Source organism: Mus caroli, unplaced genomic scaffold (genome assembly GCF_978045245.1).
Source record: "Mus caroli unplaced genomic scaffold, Mus_caroli_1 scaffold_3, whole genome shotgun sequence".
Taxonomy (NCBI): domain Eukaryota; kingdom Metazoa; phylum Chordata; class Mammalia; order Rodentia; family Muridae; genus Mus; species Mus caroli.
Genome location: NW_028227258.1, coordinates 153,485,162 through 153,502,692, shown reverse-complemented (window position 1 = coordinate 153,502,692; position 17,531 = coordinate 153,485,162). Strand labels below are relative to the sequence as shown.

General features: G+C 38.1%; 1 long non-coding RNA gene across 1 annotated transcript in view; it reads left to right on the top strand.

The window, feature by feature from the left end:
* Window positions 1-16,992, top strand: part of LOC147005683 (uncharacterized) — a 47,290-nt gene extending 30,298 nt beyond the window's left edge. The window contains exon 2 of the long non-coding RNA XR_015046648.1: window positions 16,833-16,992. This is a non-coding gene — a long non-coding RNA (uncharacterized LOC147005683). The remainder of the gene's footprint in view (window positions 1-16,832) is intronic.
* Window positions 16,993-17,531: the final 539 nt, after the last annotated feature.

Here is a 17,531-nt window from a genome sequence, read left to right as displayed (position 1 = left end):
CCAGAGATTCTTTTATCATTTAGAAGAGTTTTTGCTATCCTAAGCTTTTTGTTATTCCAGATGAATTTGCAAATTTCCCTTTCTAACTCAGTGAAGAATTGAGTTGGAATTTTGATGGGGATTGCATTAATCTGTAGATTTCTTTCGGCAGGATAACCATTTTGACTATATTAACCCTGCCAATCCATGAGCATGGGAGATCTTTCCATCTTCTGAGATCTTCTTCAATTTCTTTTTTCAGAGTCTTGAAGTTCTTGTCATACAAATCTTTCACTTCCTTAGTTAGAGTCACACCAAGGTATTTTATATGTTTTGTGACTATTGTGAAGGGTGTTGTTTTCCTAATTTCGTTCTCATCCTGTTTATCCTTGCTGTAGAGAAAGGCCTCTGATTTGTTTGAGTTAATTTTATATCCAGCTACTGCGCTGAAGCTGTTTATCTGGTTTAGGAGTTCTCTGGTGGAATTTTTAGGGTCTTTTATATATACTATGATATCATCTGCAAATAGTGATATTTTGACTTCTTCCTTTCCAATTTGTATCCCTTTGATCTCCTTTTGTTTGTTGAATTGCTCTGGCTAGGATTTCAAGTACTATATTGAATAGATAGGGAGAAATTGGGCAGCCTTGTCTAGGCCCTGATTTTAGTGGGATTGCTTTGAGTTTCTCTCCATTTAGTTTGATGTTGGCTACTGGTTTGCTGTAGATTGCTTTTATTATGTTTAGGTATGGGCATTGAATGCCTGATCTTTCCATGACTTTTATCATGAAAGGTTAGTCGATTATGTCAAATGCTTTCTCAACATCTAATGAGATGATCATGTGATTTTTTTCTTTCAATTTATTTATATAGTGGATTACATTGATGGATTATCATATATTAAATTGACCCTGCATCCCTGGGATGAAGCCTACTTGGTCATAATGGATGATCATTTTGATGTCTTCTTGGATTTGGTTTGCAAGGATTTTATTGAGGATTTTTGCATCGATATTCATGAGGAACATATGTCTGAAGTTCTCTTTCTTTGTTTGGTTTATGTGTGGTTTCGGTATCAGAGTAATTGTGGCTTCATAGAATGAATTGGGTAGAGTACCTTCTGTTTCTATTTTGTGGAATAGTTTGAGGAGAGTTGGAATTAGATCTTCTTTGAAGGTCTGATAGAACTCTGTACTAGTAATCGATCTGGTCCTGGCCTTTTTTTTTTTTTTTTGGTTGTGAGACTATAATTGACTGCTTCTATTACTTTAGGGGAAATAGGACTGTTAAGATCTTTAATCTTATCCTGATTTAACTTTGGTACCTGGAATCCATCTAGGATGTTGTCCATTTCATCCAGGTTTTCCAGTTTTTTTGAGTATAACCTTTTGTAGTAGGATCGGATGATGTTTTGGATTTCCTCAGGTTCTGTTGTTATATCTCCTTTTTCATTTTTGATTTTGTTAATTAGGATACTTTCCCTGTGGCCTCTATTTAGTCTGCATAAGGTTTTATCTATCTTGTTGATTTTCTCAAAGAGCCAGCTCCTGGTTTGGTTGATTCTTTGAATAGTTCTTTTTGTTTCCTCTTGGTTGATTTCAGCACTAAATTAGATTATTTCTTGCTGATTAATGCTCTTGGGTAAATTTACTTCCTTTTGTTCTAGAGCTTCTAGATGTGCTGTCAGGCTGCTAGTGTATACTCTCTCTAGTTTCTTTATAAAGGCAGTCAGGGATATGAGTTTTCCTCTTAGGAGTGCTTTCATTGTGTTCCATAAGTTTGGTTGTGTTGTGGCTTCATTTTCATTAAACTCTAAAAAGTCTTTAATTTCTTTCTTTATTTCTTCCTTGACCATCAAGTAGAGTGTTTATCATTTTCCACATGAATGTTGGCTTTCTATTATTTATGCTGTAAATGAAGATCAGCCTTTGTCCGTGGTGATCTGATAGGATGCATGGGAAAATTTCAATATTTTTGTATTTGCTGAAGTCTGTTTTGTGACTGATTGTATGGTCAGTTTTGGAGCTGGTACCATGTGGTGCTCAGAAGAAGTTATATCCTTTTGTTTTAAGATAAAATGTTCTGTAGATATCTGTTAAATCCTTTTGTTTCATAACTTCTGTTAGTGTCCATGTGTCTCTGTTTATTTTCTGTTTCCAAGATCTCTCCACTGGTATGAGTGATATGTTGAAGTCTCCCACTATTATTGTGTGAGGTGTAATGTGTGCTTTGAACCTTACTAAAGTTCCTTTAATGAATGTGGCTGCCCTTGCATTTGGAGCATAGATATTTTGAATTGAGAGTTCATCTTGATAGATTTTACCTTTGATGAGTATGAAGTGCCCCTTCTTGTCTTTTTTGATAACTTCTGGTTGGAAGTCAATTTTATTCAATATTAGAATGGCTACTCCAGCTTGTTTCTTCAGACCATTTGCTTGGAAAATTGTTTTCCAGCCTTTTACTCTGAGGTAGTTTCTGTCTATGTCCCTGATGTGGGTTTCCTATTAGCAGCAAAATGTTCGATCCTGTTGTGTAGCCAGCCTATTTTCGATGCCTTTTTATTGGGGAATTGAGTCCATTGATGTTAAGAGAAATTAAAGAAAAGTAATTGTTGCTTTCTGTTATTTTTGTTATTAAAGTTTGGATTCAGTTCTTGCGGCTGTCTTCTTTTAAGTTTGCTAAAGGATTACTTTCCAGCATGGTACTGGTATAGTGACAGACAAGTAGACCAATGGAATAGAATTGAAGACCCAGAAATGAACCCACACACCTATGGTCACTTGATCTTCGACAAGGGAGCTAAAAACATCCAGTGGAAGAAAGACAGCATTTTTTTTTATAGGGTGTAGTTTCCAGCTTTGTGATGGTATTTTCCCTTTATTATCCTTTGAATGGCTGGATTCGTGGAAAGATATTGTGTGAATTTTGTTTTGTCATGGAGAACTTTGGTTTCTCCAACTCTGATAATTGAGAGTTTTGCAGGGTATAGTAGCTTGGGCTGGCATTTGTGTTATCTTAATGTCTGTATAACATCTGGCCAGAATCTTCTGACTTTCATAGTCTCTGGTGAGAAGTCTGGAGTAATTCTAATAGGTCTGTCTTTATATGTTACTTGACCTTTTTCCCTTACTGCTTTTAATAATCTGTCTTTATTTAGTGCTTTTGTTGTTCTGATTATTATGTGTCGGGAGGTATTTCTTTTCTGGTCCAGTCTATTTGGAGTTCTGTAGGCTTCTTGTATGTTCATGGGCATCTCTTTCTTTAGGTATGGGAAATTTTCTTCTATAATTTTATTGGAGATATTTGCTGGCCTTTTAATTTGAAAATCTTCATTCTCATCTACTCCTATTATCTGTAGGTTTGGTCTTCTCATTGTGTCCTGGATTTCCTGGATGTTTTGAGTTAGGATCATTTTGCATTTTGCATTTTCTTTGATTGTTGTGTCCATGCTCCCCATGGAATCTTCTGCACCTGAGATTCTCTCTCCCATCTCTTGTTTTCTATTGCTGATGTTCACATCTATGGTTCCTGATTTCTTTTCTAGGATTTCTATCTCCATAGTTGTTTCTCTTTGGGTTTTCTTCATTGTTTCTAGTTCCATTTTTAGATCTTGGATGGTTTTGTTCAGTTCCATCACCTGTTTGGTTGTGTTTTCCTGTAGGTCGTTATGAGATTTTTCTGTTTCCTCTTTCAAGTCTTCTACCTGTTTAGCAGTGTTTTCCTGTAATTCTTTAAGGGCTTCTACCTGTTTAGCAGTGTTCTCCTGTATTTATTTAAGTTAGTTATTAATGCCCTTCTTAAAATCTTCTACCACCATCATGAGATATGATTTTAAATCTGTGTCTTGCTTTTTGGGTGTGTTGTGGTATCCAGGACTCGCTGTGGTGGGCATATTTGGTTCTGATGATGCCCAGTGTTCTTCGAAGTGGAATAGGGTACTATCAGGAGCACACTACACATAGTCAGAATCTTCTGATAATAAAATAAATTTAAATGCCATATTCTTTGGATCTTTTAGGTTCTTTTAGGTTCTAACTATCTGTCCATAGTATATTTGAGTAGCCAAACATTGTTTATTCTTAGCTGTTTACTATCTGAAATACGTGAAAACATTTTATTGTAATGAACAAATCTAGTACCTAATATGACCATGAGTTTGACCAACTACTAACATGCATTTCTTAACCATTAATTATAGTTCATAACTTTCATTTTTATCATCTCTAGTACTTTGTAATAGCAGTTTTTAAAAGGATGAGAACTTTATGATGCATTTTAAAGAATTCTATAGGCATAATATGTCAAATGTTAAAACATAAATATGTTATGTATACCAAAATTAATATTAAATTTGTATCAATATACAATAACTCATACCAATGTACCAAAATTACCTTTCATATCAATATACAAAATTCTACACCAATGTAACAAAATAGAACCTCAATTTTGCATTAAAATATAAAGATATAAAGATCTTTACCAATGTAAGATTATGACTATGATATATTATTTAGTTTAAGAATAGATTCAATAATAGGCCCATATTTTTTTATCTCTTATAATATTTCTATATTTCCCCCCTTTTCCTTCTCAACTCACTTTCTTTTACCTAAGGAAGAAAGGAAGATAGGGAAAAGAAAAGGAAACATAGAAATTCCTGGATCTAACCTCTCAAATTTTTTCTTCCCTAAGACCACAATTATTTGTAATAATCCCTTAAAATCACAACAGATCTATCATTTATAAAACCATACAATTTATAAATTTATAAAATCTACGATTTATAAAACCAAAACCATACATCCCAACTTAAGGGACTGGTTGACAGACTTTTTATAATAGCTTCATTCTGAATTTAGCAAATAATTCATTTTTGGGTACCCAAGAACATTAGAAAAATGGTTATTCTTAAGAAATCTAGGTGTAGCATTTTTTCTCCCATCTCTGTATGCAGAGAAAGTAGAGCCTTAAATGAAATCCTGACTGGAACAATCTGAAAGACTGGACCAAGAGAGCTAGCTGTTCCGAAGCTATCCTGTAAGACGTCTTTAGAGGAAACAGCTTTGATGCAATTGAGGTAGGATCAGTCAGGGTTAGTTTTACTGAGACAGGGTTTCTCTGTGCTGCCTGGGCTGATTTGGATTTGCTCTGCAGATTAGTCTGGCCTCAAACTCACAAGGAACCTATCTGTCTCTGTCTGTGTCTCCCAACTATTGAGATCAAAGGCCTGGGTTTATTTATTTACTATCCATGCACCCTTGAAAACATTTTTATCAATTCTCATTTCTTTCTTCCTTCTTTGGAGATTATTATCTATGAGGATAAATACAATGATAGTCCCCTTTCTTGTTATATAAATTGACTTAATGTCCTTCACTACATTGAAGTTTATTTAAATTTCCTTCTATTTACTGTACAAGTAATCACGTATCTGTTCAGTTTTTGTTCTAGGTGTGAGTTATATGCTAGAGTAAGCCATAATCAGTTCTCTGGTGGACACTAGTGGCTCAGAATAATGTTGACACCCTTACTTCACTGGCGTAGTAAGTCCTCAATCTATGCCATTTTAAATTGGTTCACTGTCTGTCAGTGTATCCCATTGGACATTATGATGACACATCACATTTAGACCTTAATTGGCATTAGTACCCTATCTTTTTAAATTTAAAGCAATATCACATTGTCTCTACCACATGCATGTTTATTTGATTTATCGTCTCTGACAAAAATAATTTGTATTCGGTATTGCCAATCATAATTAACGTGAAGTATGACTACTAAGCTTAACAATATTATTCTTTATTCTTTTGTCCAGTGGTCTCTAGATTCCTTAATTGTATGCTTTTTTTTTCTTTTTTTTTTTTAACTCTGGAAATATAAAAGCAAACAACTCCAGCCCAACCTTAACTCTGGGTCCTTATACTGACTAGCAGAATTTATCTTTCCTAGAGCAAAATGCTTCTTTGGCCACAGGGGAAAAAAAAAAAGTATCTTTCAATTTGAAATTATAAACATTCCCTATGTGAATAAATATACCTATATTCCCCTTTCTCTTTATATAAAATTACGTTCAATGTGTACTCATTTTTTAAAAATTACTAAGGATATTTCTAGTTACTAAACAATAACCTACATCGTACTTTTAAGGAAAAATTAATGTATCATTTTGAATTTCAGATTGTTGTTTACAAACAGCTGTATCTATCAGCAGACGATCTTGTCCTAGCATTATTATGTAGACCAGGCTAGTCTAGAACTCACAAAGATCTGCCTGTCTCTGTGTCCTGTAAATTAGAGCACAGAAACTGAGGATTCTCCCAAGGGCAGATCACAGCAGTGGGTGAGAAGGAGGAATCAGATCCATGTTACACACAGGATGAATGCAGCCAGTGTAGCAGCAGATGGCAAAACTTGTGGAGATACTGTAATGATAGATACAGCTCTGTTTTAGCTCAGATGTTGGGCTCTGCTTGGGCCCCTGCCCCTTACTTTACAGGAAGAGGCATTTCGGGCTTCTGCCTGATTCTGGCCTCAGCAACCAACCTAGGCATTTTTGCATTCTATAAGCCCAGAACATTAATTCCCATAGGACAGGGTTGAACCAACCTGCCATTCCAAGCTTGCAAGAAACCAAAGTGGTTTATCCCACAGCCGTGGTATTTGTGAAATCTCCATGAGTTTTGCCATCTGCTGATACACTGGGTACATTCATCCTGTGTGTAACACGGATCTGGTTCCTCCATCTCACCCACTTCTGTGATCTTCCCTTGGGAGAATGGGAGAATCCTCAGTTTCTGTGCTATACTTCACTCATGGGAGGAAATACAGTGAAAAAGTTTGAAGCAGATACTGAAGGAAAGGCCATCCAGAGACTGCCCCACATGAGAATCCAGCCCATATTCAGACACCAAACCCAGACACTATTGCAGATTCCAGGAAGCACTTGCTGATAGGAACCTGATATAGCTGTTCCCTGAGAAGCTCTAACAGACCTTGGCAAATACAGACATAGATGCTCATAGCTAACCATTCCACGGGATGCCCAATGAAGGAGTTAGAGAAAGGACTGAAGAAGCTGAAGGGGTTTTTAAACCATATGAAGAACAACATCAACTAACCAGAGCCCCCAGAGTTCCCAGGAACTAAACCATCAACCAAAGAGTACACAGGAGGGACCCATGGCTCTAGCCGCATATGTAGCAGAGAATAGCCTTGTCAGACATCAATGAGAGGAGAGGCCCTTGGTCCTGTGAAGGATCGATTCCCCAGTGTAGGAGAATGCCAGGGTGGGGAGGCAGGAGTCGATGGGTGGGTAGGTGAGCACCCTCATAGAAGCAGGGTAGGGAGGATGGGGTAGGGGCTTTCAGAAGGGAAGCTGGGAAAGATGGTAACATTTGAAATGTAAATAAATAGAATATCCAATAAATTTTAGAAAAGAAGTAGTAGGGGTTTCTTTAAAACGTTCCCTCCATTCTCTCTGCACAGGATCCTTCTCCTTGGCTATGAAATCTCCTCAGCTGCTCTTGTGTTGTTCTGGGAAGATTTGGCCCTCTCTCTCATCTGATTTCATTCCTTTTAAAATGGATTGAGCCTCTTGACCTGCTAGCCTGACCTATCCTCTGTCTTTATCTGGACACTCTTGAACTATAAGCTTGGATTCTAATCACTGCATATTGGGCACCATTTTGTTGACATTGGTTTTGTTCTTCTCCCAGCCCCATGCCTCCAGAAGTAAGACTAAGACTCAAACTGTATTAATGAACACCTTAGCTCTTCTCTGAGTAGAATTATAAAAACCCATCTATCTTAATCTATGTTTGCCATGTGACTGAGTACCTGTGCCCAAGTACCTTGAATCAGTCTTCTCACATCTCCTGTCTAGATCTATTTCAGAATTCTCTCTCCTCTCAGACGTTGCACTTCCCATTTCCTGTCTAAGCCATAGGCCATAGACTTTTTAACAATGATGCATCCAGCTTCTTGCTATTATAAATAAGGCTGCTATGAACATAGTGGAGCATGTATCCTTGTTATATAGTATATGCCCATATATCTTTTGGATGTATGCCCAGGAGTAGTATAGCTGGGACATCTATTGGGATATGTGTCCAATTTTCTGAGAAACCACCAGGCTGATTTCCAGAGTGGTTGTACCAGCTTGCAGTTCCACCAGAAATGGAGGGAGTGCTCCTCTTTCTCAACATCCTCGCCAGCATCTGCTGTCACCTGAGTTTTTGATCTCAGCCATTCTGACTGGTGTGAGGTGGAATCTCAGGCTTGCTTTGATTTGCATTTCCCTGATGATTAAGGATGGTGAAGATTTCTTTAAGTACTTCTCAGCCAGCCACTCAAGATTCCTCAGTTGAGAATTCTTTGTTTAGTTCTGTATCCCCCCACACACTTTTTTTTTTTTTTTTGGTTTTTCGAGACAGGGTTTCTCTGTGTAGCCCTGGCTGTCCTGGAACTCACTCTGTAGACCAGGCTGGCCTCGAACTCAGAAATCCGCCTGCCTCTGCCTCCTGAGTGCTGGAATTAAAGGCATGTGCCACCACGCCCGGCTCTGTACCCCTTTTTAATAGGGCTATTTGGTTCTCTGGAGTCTAACTTCTTGAATTCTTTGTATATATTAGATATTAGCCTTCTATCAGATATAGGATTGGTAAAGATCTTTCCCTAGTCTGTAGCTTGCATATTTGTCCTATTAACAGGGTCCTTTGCCTTAAGGAAGCTTTTCCATTTTCTGAGGTCCCATATTTCTATTGTTGATCTTAGAGACTGAGCCATTGGTCTTCTGTTCAGGAAAAATTTCCCCTGTGCCATATTCAAGGTTATTCCCCACTTTCTCTTCTATTAAATTCAGCATATCTGATTTTATGTCGAGGTCCTTGATCCCCTTATACTTGAGCTCTGTACAAGGAGCCTTATTTATAATAGTCACAAGCTGGAAACAACACAGATGTCCCTCAACAGAGGAATAGATACAGAAAATGTGGTACACTTACACAATAGATTACTACTCAACTATTAAAAATAATGACTTCATGAAATTTGCATGCAAATGGATAGAACTAGAAAATATCATCCTGAGTGAGGTAACCCAATCACAAAAGAACACACATGGTATGTTCCCACTGATATTAGCCCAAAAGCCCAGAATACCCACAATACAACTCACAGACCATATGAAACCCAAGAAAAAGGAAGACCAAAGTATGGCTGCTCAGTACTACTCAGAAAGGGGAAAAAATAATAATGGGAGATAGAGGGAGGGAGGGACCTGTGAGGGAGAGAGGAGGGGGAAGGAAAAGGGGGCAGGATTAGGTGTGGGACAAGAAAGGGAGAAGTACAGAGAGTCAAGAATTTGAATGAAGGTGTATAGTCATGGGTGAAGGAGACCTGGGAGTAGTCAGTAGAAGTCCCAGATGCCAGAGACCCAAGAGGTTCCCAACAGGGGTGATGTTAGACAAAAACAACAACAAAGGGGAGAGAGACTCTGTAGAGACCATATCTAGTGTTTATGCATAGTCACCAATTTAGGGATGGAGCCATTCACCCATCTCAAAAATGTTAATCCAGAATTGCTCCTGTCAAAAGGAAATTCAGTAACAAAGAATGAAACAGAGACTGAAGTAAAAGCCATCCAGAGACTGCTCCACCTAGGGATTTATCTCATCTGCAGACACCAAACCCAGACACTATGGCTGATGCCAAGAAGCACTTGCTGATAGAAGCCTGGTATAGCTGTCTCCTGAGAGTCTGTGCCAGAGCCTAACTAATACAGATGCAGATCTGAGCAGCAAATCATGAAACTGAGCACAACGACCTCAATGGAGGAGTTGGGGAAAGACTGAAGAAGCTGAAGGGGTTTGCAACCCAATAGGAAGAAATACAATATCAACCAACCAGTCTCCCCCAAAGCTCCCAGGGAGCTACCAACCAAAGAGTCCACATGGAGGGACACATGGCTCCAGCTGTGTATGTAACAGAGGATTGACTACCTTATCTGACATCAGTGAATGGGAGGTCCTGTGGGGGCTCAAATAACCCAACATAGGACAATGGTTGGGCCCCGAGGCAGGAGTGGAGGAGCACCTTCAAAGAAGCAGGGGATATGGGGGAGGATATATGGGGTTTGTAGAGGGGTACCTGGGAACGGGAATGACATTTGAAGTGTAAATAATTAAAATAACCAATAAAAAAAAAGCAAAGAAAAAATTAACAAATAAAAGACAAGTGATGTATTCTTACAATACACAAGGCATTCTCTCTATAATAGATACTTAGTAAATGTTAATATATGGATGTCTCTGAAATCTAGTAATGTAAGACTGTAATTCCCAGAAAAAAAAAGCTATGGCTAGAGCTTTGGTGTTCTGACAAACTTTAGGCTATTTGAGCTGCCACAGAGAAATTCTATAACCTGCATAGCTTATAAACAACAAAAATCTGTTTCCTAGTTCCCAAGGTTGAGAAGGCAAGGTTCAAGATATTCTCAGATTCAGTGTCTGATAAGAACTAGATTGTATATGATGCCTTTACCTGTGTTCTCATGTAGTGGAAGTACCTAGCTATCTCTCTGGAACTTAGGCTATCAGTCCCAAACACAAATCTTACTTTAATTATGGTTCTATAGCACTTCAAACTCTCCTCTATCCCACCTACAAGAGGATATGGGAAAAGAAAGGTTCATGGAAAATGGGAGTTTTGAACCTCTTTAGTAGCAGTTCTTTGGGGCAATTCCAATCTTCATTGTTAAGATATCAATCCAGTTGAAGATATCAAAACACAAGTCATAGTGGCAGTGCAGTCTAATCAACAAATACCAAACACAAATCAATAGCAGTGGCTTCATCCAGAAAAAAAAAATCTTCACCTCCCAAAATTTTGATCTCCCACTAACACTGAAGGTTAAGATTTCACTCTGCCTCAAGAGAAGTAAGGCAAAGAGCAACAGCTGTCAGTCCATGTCTCTCAAATTGTCTCCTAGGAAAGGAGATAATTTCACATTTTATTATCTCTAAATGATAAAAATATCAATTGCTCAAAAAGAGAACAATTGATATCGAAGCTGAAAAATCAGAGGACTTGGTGTGTGTGTGTGTGTGTGTGCATGTGTATATATGAGTACCTATGTGTTTTTGTTTTGTGAGTTGCCATTGCCCAGAAGTTCTGCAATTCATAATTTTCACACTACCTACCCTACACAATTCTAATTCTCTGCTCTGATATTCTACCAGGAGGGGTCAGAGTGAGATGTCTTTCTGTGGTGGGTACTTTTTCCATAGGAAATTCTGCAGGATTGCTATAGTTCATTCTCACCTCCCCAGAAATACTGTTAAAAAGGGGGAGGAGGAGGAGGAGGAGGAGGAGGAGGAGGAGGAGGAGGAGGAGGAGGAGGAGGAGGCAGCTTCACTGGAAACAAATCCCAGGGCATTCAGTGTATAAGACAAAATCCACATCACAATAAAAACACAGATTCTGCTTAACTTTGTCTATTTGCTTTATATACTTCACCTGACCCTCCTCCTGCATATTCCGTAGACTTGGAGTAATGAATAAAGAGGTAGAGGAAAAACTAATCCCTTATCTAAGTACCCAAGGCAGAATACTTTGCAAGCAGCTTGGGCATCTGCATGGGTCATGGAATGGGTACAAAGTGTGCTGAGGATTTAGATGATGACTGCTAAGTGGTGGCAGTCTTCTATCTTCTATTGTAGTTTAATAACAGTAAGCCATTCAATGTTTTCCTTTGTAACTTCAATGGCATCATTCTTGACATTGTGCCAGTCTTCTATTGGAAGATAGGCTTCAAAATTACCTTTCAAGGTGTTGAGAAGTAATCCCTAATGGAGACCCTTCTATAAAGTCTCACTTAATGGTGATCTTGGCTCTCTGAAAAGGCTTGGAAGATTGTTTTCCAAGACATGAGTGTACTTGCAATTTATGACTAAGTTTACTCACTTTAACATTATCACCAAGTCAAAGGACAAGAGCTCTGAGCTTAATAACTTCTACCAATGTGTGTGCACTTCCTTAACCTAACAGGTCATGAGATGGGCTTATATCCAAGCTCTCTCGGGCTCTTCAATATTTTATTACTTGTGCTCTTCGCTGCCTAACCTCAGAGCGGGTAGGCCTGGCTTCAGATGGCTAAAGTGGGCCAGACTAAATACTTACTAGCCTTATTTCTGGTGGAATTCCACAGAGTGGTAACACCAGCTCTGAAGCAAATAAAGCAACAGAGTTCTTTCTATCCATCATCCTACAGGTTATATATATCACAGGTAGTTTGTCACAGGTTTGATGGTAAATGTGCTAAGAGATACTCTGAGACTGGGTAGAGGGTATATTTTGGAATGCCCTGAAACTTTTCTCATTTGGCTCAGCCAACTCCATTTGGAAATCTACACAAGAGTAGAGAAATGGGACAAAGGCAACAGTTTCACTGCCAACTGTCTAATTGCTCTTTTCCATAGTCTTCAGTTCCGTGAAGATGATCATTTTGATAGGAAGTGCTGACATGGATTCCTGAGGACACACACAAAAAATATTTGCCGTAAGTTATTTTCTGGGGCTTTTGTAAGCAGAAATTCCAGTCACCATTTCAGCCTGGCCAAAGTTTGCTAGTTCCCGAATCTCAGACCTTAAATTTATTTTTTTTTTTTTGAAGCTGTCCAGCATTCCTGGTTGCATAAGCAAGTTTGCCATCATTTCTTAGGGTCCTCCATTCTATTGATTTGAGCATGCTCTCCAGTTCTACATATTCTTTCTCTCCTAATCCATCATGCCTGCATCTACATGCCATTATCTGCTTAATCATGGTCTTATCAGAGTTGACACTGTATTCTTAATTATTGTTTTTATTCAGTAATATTTTTCTCTTTATCCAATATTCAGATCATTATTTTATCTATTCTTGGGAGTCCTACTTTAGATTTATCTATTCTGAATATCTTCTGAATATATGCATGCTATTTTGTCATCTGTGTATTGAAATAAAAACATACTGTGATATACTTGCATGTCCATAATGCCCTGCACAACAGTGTTCCAACACTCACATAGCCACATATTGATTATAAGTTCTGTATATAAATATATATCCACATGTTATTTATAAGCTTTACAGAAAGAGATGGGTTTTCTTCTATCCATTGTGTATCTATGTATGGCTAACTGGCTAATATAAATGTGTGTGTATTTATATAGCTATATAAACAAAATATATGAAAATATTCATAATCTCTCTTAAACATAATTTAACTGTGAGGTAATATGAATTACTTTGTTTAGTCTTCTCTAATAAAATTCTATATACCACTGTTAAATAACAGTGTACACACACTAGAGAAAGAAACCCAGGGGTATGCCAGCTGCCACATGGAGGCATGCCCACTGTAGCCACTCAGGGCCACATCTAGCCTTGTGTGGTGGTGTGTGGGCAAGTACCACTACTATAGCTACTCAGAGGCATACCCACTGCTGTGTGGTGATGTATGGGCAGGCACCACTACAATAAGCAAGAATGTAGTGAAGAGTTATGAGAGAAAGATAAAGGAACTATTTTCACATTATGAAGCAAGGAGGAAATGGAAACAGAAATGGGCACAGATAATCTAGCTCAAACTACATGAACATAAGAGAGCTTCCATCACCCGCACCCCTACAGACTGGGCAAAGTGAAAGAGCTGAGCCTGTCACCATGGTGTATGGGGGACATGTTGTGGGTTGAGGGAGAGCTGGTGGGCTGAACAACACAACCACCATCCAGGCCCAGGATTCTAGGGCTTTGAAATGGCCCACCCCAGCATCTGCCCTATCTATAAACTGCTGGAACCATGAAGGGATGGTCCTGCATAACCAAAGCTGCAGAATCTCCATGACACAGGGCAACAACATGATACCAGAGAGAAGTCCCAGTGCACATCCAATATTGATAAAGTAGCAGAAACCTGTGATCTCAAATCAATAAACCTTAGCAAGCAAAGCTGTTTGGCCAAAAGTACACTGCAACTTACACAATAAGACTTTGCTGGTGATGTTTTGTTTTGTTTCTTAATTTTTTATTTATTTTGATGTTGTTGCTGTTGTATCAATTTTTATTTTCCGTTTTCTTCTGGAGAAAGTTGCAAGGGCAGAGAGTAGATATGGAGAGCTGGAGAGATGATTGAGATTTGGGTAAATGATGCAAAATTTGCAAAATATCAATAAAAAATTCAATAAAGAAAAGAAAAATACTACAGACCATATAGGATACAAGCAACAACAATTCATTTTTCACAGTTTTAGGGGCTACAAAAGCCAATTCAGGTGCCAACAACTGTGCTGTCTGGTGAGGGTTGCTTCATCATCAGTAGTCGTTCATCCTCTGTCCGTGTTGTGAAAAAGGCTAGAGAACTCTCTCCTTTTTCTCTTTCACATGGCCACCATGAGGTCTCCAGTTTCCTTTCCTCACTAAAGACTCATCATTTAAAACATTAACTTTAGGGTAAAAATCTCAGTATATAATTTCAAGAAGTAAAATCATTCAAGGCATCTGAGGGGTGACAGCTCAGCCGGAAAGCTCAGCTTCTCCATTCCTCCTATTTTATACTTGTTTGTGTGCCAAGACAGCAATAACAATCACTATCTTTATCATTAGGCCCTGTTATGTTTAAGCCCGATGTATAGTTCTAACCCATGAGATACTTTTGTAAGAGACAGCATCATTGACATATTAGGAATGAAGATTTCTCTTAGGGTAAGAGAAATCAAAGTTTACATTCTTTAGGTAATGGAAAGAATAAAAATCAAGAGCAGTGGAATCCTTATCACCAGGCCATTTTAAGAAACAGAAGAACATGCTATTTCACTTTGGAGGATCTAATGTGCCCTCATAGGCCCACATAATGTGCCCACAAACTTCATGTCTGCCTTGAGATTCACAGGTGCCTCTATACCCTTAATCGTGTCTTTTCCAAAACTTGAGAATTATTTTCTTCCCTTTCATTCTATTCTCCATCTCTAAGTCTGTGTGTATGTGTGAGTGTATATGTGTACATGTACTACATGTGTGTACAGAAAGAAATATATAAATATGTAGAAACTAAAAGTTGGCATATATGCTATTTGGTATTTTCTTCAATCACTATTTTTGGGACAATCCCTTCCATGAAAACTGGAGTACCCCATTTGGCTAGGCTCCCTTTATAGGGAGCTTCAGAGATCAACCAGTCTTTTCCTCTTCACCTGCAGGGTTATATGAGCACATGGGCACAACTAACTTTTTATGTGAATGGCAGACATTTGAACTAAAGTCATCATGATTACATCACAAGCCCTTTACCAACAGACAGTCCACAATCCCCATTTCCATTTGTTTCTACTATGGCTTTCAATATGGACAGAGGTGTCAGCCTTGCTCATGTTAGGAGGGACAACACTCCATGGTGCCCCATTATGTATTCATTTGTCATTTTTCTAGCAAAAATAAAATATGTGTACCAAAGTGAGTTCAAGAACTACAATTCTTTTATCACAAACTAAAGACATGCTGGTAAGAACAACAGGGACAATAAAATCTTTGCTACCCCAAAATGTTTTAACAGCTCCTTTCAAGTCATATTCTGTAAGGCATAACCAGAGCACAAGAAAGGAGAATGATTGACTCTAGCATTCACTGATTTCCCCAAATATTCCCCTTGGAGCAAAATAAAATCAGCAGAGTATAATAAACACCCACACACACTAAGATACTTCTGTGTGCTGCTATTCTCATACTAAGGAGCCTAAATTTCAAGATATCCATTTACTGGGGATACTCTTTGTGAAATGAGCAAATTTTATCTCAGGAGTGTTACCTCCACAAAAAACAGGAACATCATCTAGTGTTCACTGCTGTAGAACCAACGCTTGCATCTCTACCTGGCAGACAAAACAAGTTCTCAGTGTATATCAAAGCAATAAATTATTCCTATGGACAACCATGACAAACAAATACCTACAAAGCCAAGACATTCCATGAACACACTCTGTGCACATCAGTTTATGTATAGAAGAAATTTTTGTGTTCTCTTTGCAATGATGAGGAAACTGAGGTATTAGATACTAAGCAAACTCATCAGTTATAGATCTGGGTGTAGAGACAAAGAGGGTCTAGAGAACTCTTACATTTAACAGCTAAGGAAAGGTTGTGATTTTCCTGATACCATTGTTTAGGCTGGCTGCAAAAATATAGATGTTAGGTCATTACATTGCATACTGTGTAATATAGCTGCTATCTCTTAGAAATGGCTTAAGTTTGTCTTTAAGTTATATGTTGAAAGCTTTATTTCATACTGAGAAATAATGGCAATGTTGGGACATGGAATCAGTCTTAAGAGCTGGGATCTAGTAAGAAGTAATTTAGTTTCTAGGGACAATGAACTTAATAGGAAATAAGATAGTTCTTATAGGACCTGACACAGTTATCACTAAAATTGTCATCAAGTGTAAAACTGGGTCTGGAGAGATGCCTCTATGTGTAAAAACACTTGATACAGAAGCATGAGAGCTTGAGTGTTGAGCACTTACGTGAAAGTCAGAGTTGGCAGATCAAGCCTTTAATCACATAGCTGTATAGACAGAAAGATTAGTAGAGTTTGCCAGCTACCAGCCTGACTCCAAGTTCAGTAAGAACTTTGACTCAAGTAAATAAGTTTGAGAGTAATACAGCAGAATGCCCTAAATTCTCCTCTGGACTATTCATTCTTGAATGAAAGCAGGGACCTACACATATATGTGTTTATATATGTGCACACAAAAATGTTGAACTGAAATATTCTGTGTCTTTCTTACCATCTAAGCTCCCCTTTCCCATGTGCTTTCTCTAGGATGCCATCTGCCAAGATATACTGGAGTCAAGAGGAGCCTCACCAGAGCCTGAATTAATGGAGATGTTCAATATTAGCCTCTTGTGTTTTTTTAAATTTGTTTTTTTTTCCTTTTCTTTGCTTCTACAATTTTCACCTAAATAATCTTTCATTTTTAAAACATCCAACTTTATGTATTTTTATAGCAATGGAAAAATGGACTAGTGCCACCCCATAATATAATATTTACATTATGTTCAGCTTTGCCATTCTGTTAAGAAATGTAACGGCCTTACTCTATTTAGCAAACAAACATCTCACTACTCAGTGTGGGATGCTTCTTTATGCATTGACCTAGAAAACACCAGGGATACCTGAACAAAACAAGCTGCTGCTCTTCTGATTGGTTGCTCATCAGAACAGGTCATAAGACCCTATTGCTCCAGATACCATAAATTTGGTTGCAAGTTATAGAGAAAGCCTGATGTAACTAAGTTGAAAGCTTCTTTCTTGCTGACTAGTTTCACAATGCTGAAAATTGCTATTTAGGTTTCTGGGAGAGTATGGGACTGATAGGCAGCAATGGTCTTACTATCTATGAATCCTGTGAATGACAATACTAACATTTTGAGCAAAGTGTGCTCACTAGTGCAACAGTATTCTGACTGTTATGGAGGCAACCAACTACTCTTAGATTGGATTTGAAAATCACTGTGCAGG